General features: G+C 40.5%; 1 long non-coding RNA gene across 1 annotated transcript; it reads left to right on the top strand.

The window, feature by feature from the left end:
- The first annotated feature begins 7,317 nt into the window (after positions 1-7,317).
- Positions 7,318-9,010, top strand: LOC111955424 (uncharacterized). Its single transcript, XR_002876133.2, has 4 exons — positions 7,318-7,376; positions 8,167-8,236; positions 8,324-8,413; positions 8,863-9,010. It is a non-coding gene; the product is annotated as an uncharacterized lncRNA (long non-coding RNA).
- Positions 9,011-10,232: the final 1,222 nt, after the last annotated feature.

Raw genomic sequence — 10,232 nt, forward strand, 5'->3', positions numbered from 1 at the left:
ATCACGTGCAAGGCCCCTGGTTTGGCCTCATCTCCCTCACACTGGAGAAGCAATTGAGTAGGCTACTTCCTTACATCAAACTAGGCGAACGGAGTGCTCTCCAATTCTTGCCCTCCCGCTGTTTACTATCTCAATTTGTCTCTCTTGCACCTTATCTCTCTCTGTTTTTGATKTTTTTCTATGTATCCTATCTTCCTTGGTCATGCATGTCTGTGWTAGAGACAGAGATAAGATTTGATGGGAGGGAYCCCTGTTCTTAGACTTAAAACAGTACTGTAGAACAAAGCGTGTATATTACTATATTATGTCACTGTAGCCTAGGTTGCCTCTGGCTATGTCAGAGGGAATGTTTCTGTAGTTGTATAAGTACATTTTGGGCTACTGACATAGACCTAACAATTTTTGCAAATGTGTGTTTTTTCATAATTACCTATTTTCCAAATAAATGACAGTACTGACTGAAAAGATGACTTCATCCATTATAGGCTCCTGGTTGAAATGAATTATATTTGAAAGCCCACAACAACATTGCTGTTAGATAGCTTAATGTATTTAGTTAGCTGTACAAAATTAATAATACCCTAAAACGTGTATTAGCTGTATGYCTAGCTTTATTCAAAAAAGCAGAACATACCTGCCAGACTACAAGTCCGCTCTCCCGCGCTGCCTCGTCATGCAGACTTGTGCCCTCGTGGAGATTTCGCGCAGTGGATAATTAATACTGAGTTATTCATTTGTGTTACCTTACTAAGCTAAAAATTGCGTTTACTCTTTCATTCATGTCCGTCAACCACTGAAAGCATAAATGTGCCAAACTTTGTCTGCCTCTTATCCATTTGGTGGAATATCACCCACGCTCCGTCTTCCCGGCTTCCCACCCCTCCTCATGCTCTTCTCAAATCTCACTCCCTCTCAGTCTAACAAGAGGATAATGGTGGTGTCTCGTTTCCCTTAGCAACCAGTTGCTATAATAATATTCCTAGGGAATTCAAAGTGTGTAGTATGTTGATGATGACAGTGAAGAGTCCAGATGAATGACCAAGATAGTTAGATTAGGCTGGTTATTAAATCAAACACATTCATTTTACAATTATAGACCCCTAACCTCAGAAGAAATGTGTCTCTTATAAACATCTGTGTGCAGTTGCAGGTGGTAGCCTACTCCAAAAACCAGATTTAAAAAAAAGAATAATAATAATTTCATCCACTTTTTGCACAGTGCACGGGGTTCCTCATCATCTAAGCTGCTGCACGTCTCGAATTTCCCAACCGCTTTGCAGAAACTAGTCGRTTCTATGGGAAAGGTCTGTGGCCACTTGTAGAAGTAGCCTAAATGATATCAAACAGTGTGACCAAAACAAAGATCTACACACATGCAAGAGGCATTTCTCACCACATACAYAAAGTGGATTTAATATTTTTCTGAATATTCTGTTTCTTGGAGTACCACCTGCAACTGCACACAGACATTCATAAGAGATAACTGCACACAGACATTCATAAGAGACAACTGCACACAGACATTCATAAGAGACAACTGCACACAGACATTCAATAAGAGACAACTGCCACACAGCACATTTCATAAGAGACAACTGCACACAGACATTCATAAGAGACAACTGCACACAGACATTCATAAGAGACAACTGCACACAGACATTCATAAGAGACAAGTTTCTTCCGAATTGAGAATGAAGAAAGTATCGCCAAGATTAGTATTTTTTTTTAAATTATTGATTACATTAAACAGCAGCCTATGCACGACCTCAAATGAGGTTCGTGTTTACATGGCTGTCTAGCAGCAATGACAGGCTATACTGGCTTTGTTTCAGTTTGTCTCCTGGAAGGAGAAGAAGCACTGTGTAGTTCTGTTGGTCACTGTTGCCTTTGTGTTCAATGAAATAGGCTACCAGAGAGAGAACCTATCTGTCACYCCCTGACCGTAGAGAGCTTTTTATGTCTCTATTTTGGTTTGGTCAGGGTGTGATTTGGGTGGGCATTCTATGTTCATTTTCTATGTTTTGTATTTCTTTGTGTTTGGCCGGGTGTGGTTCTCAATCAGAGGCAGCTGTCTATCGTTGTCACTGATTGAGAACCATACTTAGGTAGCCTTTCCCCACCGATGCTTTGTGGGTAGTTATTTTCTGTTTTCTGTTTCTGCACCTGACAGGACTGTTTCGGTTTTCGTTCATTCTCTTTGTTATTTTTGTATTTAGTGTTCAGTTTAAATAAAAAGCATGAACACTTACTACGCTGCGCTTTGGTCCACATCTTCTTCAACAGATGATCGTTACACTATCAGACAATGTGGCTCCCTGACTTGAGTTGTGTATGGTTGAGTTAAATTATAACCACTAGGCCTAATTACCTTGAATTTGTCTTTCCCCAGGATGCTCTTTCAGTGTATGTTCAAGGTAATGCAGTGGAGGCTCTGGTGGTTGAAAATCAACACTATCCCTCCACCCCCTCCTGCGGCAGAACCAGCACCCTTGCTTGTGGAGTTTATACAAGCAATGGAATGCTTTGATAAAGGATGAAGGTATTGTAAGTAGCCTATTGTAAACTGTAACACATCTGACAAATTAGAGTAAAATGCCATTTTATCAATGGGCACATCAAACTTTGTGCAATAGAGTACAGACTGTTTGGTTTAACAACGTTTCTAAAACTCCAAACATGGTTATGCCTGATCATAGGCGTTTTGTTTTGTATGTGCCAGTATGTGCCAGTAATAGCCTATGTTAATTTTATCACCAGCACTTTTGGAACCATGGCACCACCGTAGCTATATAATCCAATCACCTTGATTCCTCAACCTGCTTTGATTATTTTTGGTCAGAGTAATGACTTTCAATGACTGTAAGTTTCTAACTTTCACAGACTGACCAACCTTGTTTAGAGTAAGATTGTTGGTCATGATATCCCTTTCCTAAAATTAGCGAGGACCACTACAATTCACGTCGCCATGCTTCGACCCCTTTGACCAACAATATGCATCCTGAAGGTTTTTAGAGCGACAATAGATTTGTGGGAGTCCTTCCTTATTAAAACCCTAACCAGCTGTAAAATATGCATTAGATTAAAATTGTCTGCCGTTTTCTGTATTTTAGCCTCTAATTAGTTTTCTCTCCTAAAGAGGATTTGTGTTGGTCTACTGGTTTTCCTGAACAGCCACCCTCCTTGGATTTCTTATTGTTGCCGAATATACAGCCAGAGCTTGTGTGCTCACCTAGGGCTTCTATTTAGGATTAGCGTTTTGTTATGAAACGTGGGCTACTAGGCCTACATTATAAATATGACACAATCAGCATTTCACTTTGGAGAGGAATTATCCAAATTATCAATCAACTGTAAAAACGTTCAGATACTGTATAACCAGCAGAGCAGAAGTAACAAGAGACGAGAAGGGTAGGCTATCTCAGCTGATTTATGTGTGTGTGTGGGGGGGGACTCTATGACACCTTGAAAGTGAGAGTGGTTCAGTGAGTGGGCTCGGCCTAAAACAGGGAGCTGATAAATGCAGGAAAGAATGTCCCTTTTGCATTGTGCCGCAGACCCTTTTTTCTACTCCTAGTTAGAGCCATGTGTATTTCCTAAACTGCTCTACTCCCACTGCTCTCTAAACCATGGTTCAAAGTTCACAATTTTATAAACTCATGGCCAAAATGCAATTTAATTGATGACACTTGAGTGTTTTTTAATCAGTTTGGTAAACATGTTCATCCCATTGTGACATTGCCAACCATGACGTATGGAATAATTTGACGTATTAATGGTTCCCTATAAAACCCTTTAATTCTAAGAAAGTGTCATATGGTCTTGAACTCGGTCAAAACACTGCAGTATGAAGGGCGACAATGAGTAAGCCTACGTTCAGTAGTTTTTTGAAAGCGACCACGCTGAGATTCGGCCGCTTCTGTGTGCAGCTGGCCTGGTGATCGCGACGGGTTCGGCAGTCTACTTTTATAACKAGTATTACGGCGTCGGTGAGGATGAACCGGCCACCGTGGAGATCGTGGACCGTGTTGTCACGGTTGAGGAGGGTACATTTACAGATTTAACAATGTCTAAATAGCAATACTGACTGTATATACGTGTAGAAAAAAGGAGGAAGGGAAGCGCTGCTAAGGTACACAATAGTAGGTTTTGGTAGACAGAAGGGGCTCTTTGGTAAAAGTGGTAAATTGGCCATCAAAAGGAAAGGAGGACCAAGGCACTCTTCATATAATTCATTAATATGCCTTTATTTGTATGGAATGTTCAATGGAAAGTTTTTAAACATTGTTTCCATTGAACATGCCATACAAATGAAGGCATTTTAATGAATGATATGAAGAGTTCCGTGGTCCTCCTTACTTTTTGGCATGCTGTATATAGTCCGGACTGAAACTATATTCAGGAGTCGTCTAAAATGGCACCCTATACCCTATACCCTATACCCTATTATTTTTTTTACCAGACCCATTGGTTATATTGTCAAAACGCTCTGGTTAATAGTAGTGCACTAAATAGGGAATAGGGTGCCATTTAGGACTCATTTGATGACATGACGATGGCTAGTAATTCCACTATTAACAACAACAAACAAACATGCTCCTCTGAAACCAAACCTTTTCTTGAGGTTTAATTGAACATATTGGTACATTATGCAGACACGTAAATTCAATGTGATATCATGCAATATCAACACAATTATAAGATCAGCCTAACTACATGGACAGATGTTTGGTGTCTTGTAGTATTTCTTCAACTTAGAGAAAATAATCCTTTACTGTTTATTCATAAAGATCATGATCCCACCCTGGACCAGGAMGYCCCAGTCCTTGTTCAGGTAAGAATACTGTAGGCCTATCAATAGTCTGGATACCGGTCTGTTTCTGCTCTCTTGCCAATTCCATCGTGGCAAAATTATATTTGCATGACAATCCCATAAGGAGTTGTCAGAGAGCTGAAACCGCCTGGCACCCAGGCTATACCAATACTGCTTCATTATCAGGACTGGTTCAATAACAATCTGACATTCAAACTGTAATTTTACTGACTCGAAAATGGATCCTGATTTATTCCTTAGTTTGTGGATGAGGAGGTAGGGCAGCGGCCCTGTCAGGCTTTAGTCCCTTGGTCTGGACCTCTGTGGGTTCCCAGCMCTMTAAGTCCAACAGTACTGATACTCTCTTGTCTTCTCTCTGGTCTTATGACTGTTTTATGTAGCTTAAACACATACATTACGTTTTCTGAAGAACAATATGGAAATACATTTCTGTAAACATATTCCTTATTTTTTACAACTGCAGCCGACTTATTACCTTACACTTGCTGGGAGGATGTTAGTGAGAGAGCTGGCAGTGTTAAACACGCAGGTAACCATGCAGATTATTGGACAAAGCTCATRTTATCTAATAGGCAGAATTACCTTCAGTATCCACTATAGTAGTGAAGTACTTTACTGACCGTTCCCTCATTTTCTCACAGATTTTCATGATAGAGCAGCCTATTTTCACCTGTTTCACTCCTGRWYMGAGGATGGTATGGGAGGAACTGTCTTCTCAAACTGAACAGGTAGCCATTCATATGCAGATACTTCAGATGTTTCCTTAACCTTTGAACACAGACCTGTGTAGTTCAASTGCCAATTKTTTTAGAATCTATAATGCAGTGGCCTCCTCTTGTGACCCTCCATATACCAGTCTGTCACTCCTGTAGGCTACCAGTCTATCATTCAAACTGACTCTTATATTGATCCTGTCTTGTTCCTTATTATGTGGATGAGGAGGTTGGGCAGCGGCCCTGTCTGTCCCTTGGTCTGTTTATTATTAATCACAGAGAAAGCTCTACAGTTAGGGGATGTCTTTGTTTTGCAGCCAAATAGTGAAGKCTCTGGTTTTCCCMATGAGAAGATGCAGGTGGTTGGGAACTGGGGTTCGTTTCATTTCCATACCTGGATAATCCGTTATGGACGACAGACATATTCTTAACATTTATGAACACACCTGTGTGTTTTAACTCCCATTTGTCTCTGGGTTTTCTTTTGTATATCTGGTCCTAATTGAAACCTAGGGGAAAGTTGTTGACGAACAGCATGTGGGCTCTTTATCACTGCCAGTGGTGATAGTCCAAACTGAAATCGCCTGCCAAATGATATAGAAATCTACAGCTAAAATATACAGAGAGGTGTGCAGACTGAACGTTTTTCTTTATAGCAAAATGAAGAAGACATGCATCACCTGTGCATTGTGAGGGGAGTGGAGAAACAGCTGTGGTGGAGCAGAGTCGTTCAGGAAAAAATCCTGGACCCATGGGTGAGAGATTCTCAACTGATCTTTCATCTCAAATGCACCTGATTTGTGTCAAATGACACACAAAATATAGAGTTTCTTATATTTCCTGAATGCAATGTAATTTTCCCTGTGTCTCTTTGAAAGGGTATTGTCCAGATGGTCCTCACCAACAAGGAGGTCACTGGTATTAAGGTACAGTCAAACACTTTCATTAACAAAAAATGGAAAGTGGCAAATGTCCATTTACCTATTTAAATAAATGTTGACAAAATGAAATGATACATTTGAATTTCTATCCTAATTTTTAGTTCCTTGGTAGAAGGATCCATGGACTCAGGTCATGCCTTATCAAGGGGAGGTCAGAGTTCACCTATTATGAGGACGCCCAGGTATGCCTCGTTGTTTCTCTGTGGTAGGATTTATTTCAGTGTTTGGTTGAGGGGTTTTCAACATTGTGGTTGGGCTGACGGTGTTGTTTGTTAAACAGCAGGTGGATATCTCCACCACAGTGGAGGGGTTCCAGGAGAGGGGGGATGACATGATGGCGTATCAGTTCTCTACCTCTGACATTATCACCACCCCTCATGAGCCGTCCTCTGGCTCCTCTCACCAGTTCCCCCAGGATTCTCCACCTCCCCCTCCGCCTCCCCCGTTCCCTTCCGATTCCCCTCCACCTTACCACTTCACCCAGGACCAGGCCCAGTACCAGGCCCAGACCCCTGACAGCACTCCTCAGGTAACACTCTTTCTACAGTCAATAACCCTTTTTCTTTGTTTTCCTGACATTTGTACATGTGTGTACAGGTGTGTGTCTAAGTGTCATTGTGTTCCAAACACAGTGTTTTGGTTTCAACAGGTTTGTCAAGTTTTTAGGTCAAGATGAAAGTATTGTTATGATGTCACTGAATGTTTTGTCCTCTACAGTTGCAGGTGAAATGCAGTTTAGTATTTATTTGATTTACTTATCCAGGTAAGTTAGTTAAGAACACATTCTTAACTGACTTACCTTGGGAGCCCAGAGTTGATGTTAATGTGATGTCTGTTTTAGGAGTTTGTGGAGGAGCAACATAATGTTGCACATGTGCCCCAGCTGCGGTGAGTTTGCTTTCATGTGTTCATCTATAGTAAAAACATTTGCMTTGAAATAATCTGCCCCTATATTGTAGTTATACAGATYTAGGACCTTAATAACCTTTTACTGCAGTGGGCTTAATCAYGGTCACACACAGTGTTTCTTTGTAGTCTTAAACAAATCTACTTTGAAACAAAAGTATARACCTCACYCACATGGATATGGTCTTAAAAAAGAAGACACCTTTAGCATTTCAGATATAGAGTTGAAACACTTTATATACATTACCGGTCAAAAGTTTTCGAACACCTACTCATTGAAGGGTTTTTCTTTATTTTTTACTATTTTCTACGTTGTAGAATAACAGTGAAGACATCAAAACTATGAAAGAACACATATGGAATCATGTAGTAACCAAAGAAATGTTAAACAAATCAAAATATATTTTATGTTTAAGATTCTTCAAATAGCCACCCTTTGCCTTGATAACAGCTTTGCACACTTTTGGCATAGGAAATATTAGTTATTATGTGGATTATAATTTACATTTTGTAGGGGTTTATATACTTTTCGTTAGGGCAAATCAAGTCTGACATTTCCAAGGGGAAATTACAAACTTTAAAAGCCTTTTTAAAACTAAAATACACTACAAGTTTCTCAGCGACAAACGAGTGATCAAATTAAGATCCTACATTGGTATGGTTTTTCTGAATCCTGCAGTTGTAACATAAAAGGATATCTTAATCTCATGGCATTAATGTATGCTTAAGCTTCTTATGTTGCACATTTGTTACTAAACATTTGTATTTACAGGAGTTACTTTGGAAACCAAGGYACAACCAACTTCTCTCTGAGGCTGGCTGGTATCRGACGTGCTATGGAGGTGAGAAAGTGTGAATTTCCCACCTTTTGTATTTCATTTGATGTACATTTCTGTACTATTTCTAAATGTACTGTCTTGTTCTCACAGGCTCTGACATCCTCAGACAGTACCTCCCTTAATTACCTCACCCACGCTGGGAGGATGGTYTTGAGTGGCCTGTCCGAGCTCAACCAGCAGGTAACCATTCACATAGTTGTACAGCATTCATCAGACCAGATATATAGTTCCCACTGGGCACAGACGTCATTTCWGCGTGTAGATTTTAGTTACATTTGGTTGAGGTGTCAACTAATGTGAATTCAATGTGAAATCAATAAAACAAATGTACCGTGTCATTGGACTTAGGTTAAAAGTTGGGTGAAAAAAATACTTTTCCAATRAGRTTTCCATGTRGATTCAACATCATCACATTACATTTCTGTTGTTGAAATGACAAGGAAACAACTTTGATTCAACCAGTCTTTGCCCAGAGGCTGACATTTAGGAAATAGTGATTCATAAGGTTTAGTTGAAAAGTTKCAATGTCTTACAAGCCAAACAATCAGAGGCCCTCTGAATTACAGACCTGAATCTTTGAGTTTATGATCCAAGTTCTAAGGAATTTTATGATTGTGTTTTGTTTTGAGGATGTGAGGCAGTTTCAGCAGGCCTACGTGGTTGGACTCCATCTTCAACCTCGATGAGTCCATCTATAAAAGCCCAGTGAGGCTCTCGTGGCAGGTGATGGTGAATCTAGAAATGCAGGTTGACTTCCTCCTGTCCAGCCTGGATTAAGGGTCCCAAACTGAGCTGAGGATCCCAAAACACAAATAAAGTATTTTGCATTTAAACATTATCTGTCCATCTGAAACTAATTTTACATCATGTCAAAACAAATCAAATCAAATTGTATTGGTCACAAACACATGTTTAGCAGATGTTAATGCGAGTGTAGCGAAATGCTTGCGCTTCTAGTTCCGACCGTGCAGTAATATCTAACAAGTAATCTAACAATTTCAAAACAACTAACCTTATACACACACAAGTGTAGTTTGGAGGGTACTATGGTGTTAAATGCTGAGCTGTAACGATGAACAGCATTCTTACATACAGTGGGGAGAACAAGTATTTGAATACACTGCCGATTTTGCAGGTTTTCCTACTTACAAAGCATGTAGAGGTCTGTAATTTTTATCATAGGTACACTTCAACTGTGAGATACGGAATTTAAAACAAAAATCCAGAAAATCACATTGTATGATTTTTAAGTAATTAATTCGCATTTTATTGCATGACATAAGTATTTGATCACCTACCAACCAGTAAGAATTCCGGCTCTCACAGACCTGTTAGTTTTTCTTTAGAAGCCCTCCTGTTCTCCACTCATTACCTGTATTAACTGCACCTGTTTGAACTCGTTACCTGTATAAAAGACACCTGTCCACCCACTCAATCAAAACAGACTCCAACCTCTCCACAATGGCCAAGACCAGAGAGCTGTGTAAGGACATCAGGGATAAAATTGTAGACCTGCACAAGGCTGGGATGGGCTACAGGACAATAGGTAAGCAGCTTGGTGAGAAGGCAACAACTGTTGGCGCAATTATTAGAAAATGGAAGAAGTTCAAGATGACGGTCAATCACCCTCGGTCTGGGGCTCCATGCAAGATCTCACCTCGTGGGGCATCAATGATCATGAGGAAGGTGAGGGATCAGCCCAGAACTACACGGCAGGACCTGCGTTAATGACCTGAAGAGAGCTGGGACCACAGTCTCAAAGAAAACCATTAGTAACACACTACGCCGTCATGATTAAAATCCTCTGCAGCGCACGCAAGGTCCCCCTTGTTTCAAGCCAGCGCATGTCCAGGCCCGTCTGAAGTTTGCCAATGACCATCTGGATGATCCAGAGGAGGAATTGGAGAAGGTCATGTGGTCTGATGAGACAAAAATAGAGCTTTTTGGTCTAAACTCCACTCGCCGTGTTTGGAGGAAGAAGAAGGATGAGTACAACCCC

This window comes from Salvelinus sp. IW2-2015, linkage group LG31 (assembly GCF_002910315.2).
Source record: "Salvelinus sp. IW2-2015 linkage group LG31, ASM291031v2, whole genome shotgun sequence".
In the NCBI taxonomy this organism is placed as follows: Eukaryota; Metazoa; Chordata; class Actinopteri; order Salmoniformes; family Salmonidae; genus Salvelinus; species Salvelinus sp. IW2-2015.